Source organism: Triticum aestivum, chromosome 7B, assembly GCF_018294505.1.
Source record: "Triticum aestivum cultivar Chinese Spring chromosome 7B, IWGSC CS RefSeq v2.1, whole genome shotgun sequence".
Lineage (NCBI taxonomy): Eukaryota > Viridiplantae > Streptophyta > Magnoliopsida > Poales > Poaceae > Triticum > Triticum aestivum.
This window is the reverse complement of record NC_057813.1, coordinates 604972626-604973845: the sequence shown is the minus strand read 5'-3', so window position 1 is coordinate 604973845 and position 1220 is coordinate 604972626. Positions and strand designations below refer to the sequence as shown.

The window sequence follows — 1220 nt, the reverse complement described above, 5'->3', positions numbered from 1 at the left end:
TGCCGTAGGCATATGTTTGCCACGTGTCGCCTCCTGAGCCGCCAGCAGTTTTGAAGCAGAGACTGGGCGGGTCGAGACGTGTCTCGACCCCATAAATTGTCCCGTCAAAGATGATGTCGCAATGAATGTGCTGCAGTTGGAATCTCGCATGGACAGTGCGGTTGCTTATCTTGCCCGACTAAAGGCGGCGATGACTCGGGTTGATGATGAACTCTGGCCTCAGGCGGAACTCTCACAAGATCTCGAGTCTCTGATGGCTCGTCTGAATCAAATACCTGACCGAGTGCAAGAATGGAAGAAATCATCTGCTCGCTGCGGTGCTGATGTCGCCCTGTCATTGGTTCGAGTGCACTGCAAGGATGTTAGAGAAGACAAGTTGGCAGAGCTCAAGGTTGTGAACACCAAAAGGCACACTTTCCAGTCCTTCATGGACACTTTCCTTGACGCCGCCACTCGCATCACAGACAGCATTGACCTTGACAGTTTCTGCGATCCATCAAGTCCTTCTCCTGATGAGTGATCAAAACATTATGCCCCACCTTTATTTGCCTCAGAATGCCGAGTGATTATGTAATTGTTAAAGTCTTTCAGGCTTGATGCCTGAGTACTTCTGCCTGCTGCGGTTCTGAACTTTTGCAGGGTTTCTCTAAACTTGAATTCCTTTTAGTATCATGGTTTTTGTTCTGGTTTTGAACTGTTTCTGATTGTCTTTCGGTTCCGAGTGGACTTGATCTTCTGACCCTTTGCCGAATGAAAATTACATTGTACTTGTGATGGAACTCAGACGTGGTATTCAATCGACACCTCGTCATCCTTGCGAATAGGGACGGTACATTGTACTTGTGGCGTAGCTCAGAGGTGATGTTCAATCGACACCTCATCATCCTTGCGGATAGGGATGGAGCGTATGTTGTATTTGGGGCGTAGCTCAGAGGATATTTGCGACTTGGGCGATTACGGGGTCGCCGCTATGCCCCCGAGTGGGAGGATTGCTCTCCACTCGGAATGTTTTTAACTTAGGCGATTACGAGGTCACAGCTAAGCCTTCGAGTGGGAGGATTGCTCTCCACTCGGAATGTTTACAACTTAGGCGATTACGGGGTCGCAGCTAAGCCCTCGAGTGGGAGGATTACTCTCCACTCAGAATTTTTTTAACTTAGGCGATTACGGGGTCGCAGCTAAGCCCCCGAGTGGGAGGATTGCTCTCCACTCGGAATGTT

The 1220-nt window shown here is 49.4% G+C and overlaps 1 protein-coding gene across 1 annotated transcript in view; it reads left to right on the top strand.

Moving 5' to 3' along the window:
• Positions 1-1220, top strand: part of LOC123158254 (uncharacterized) — a 4209-nt gene that overhangs the window by 2019 nt on the left and 970 nt on the right. The window lies entirely within an intron of this gene.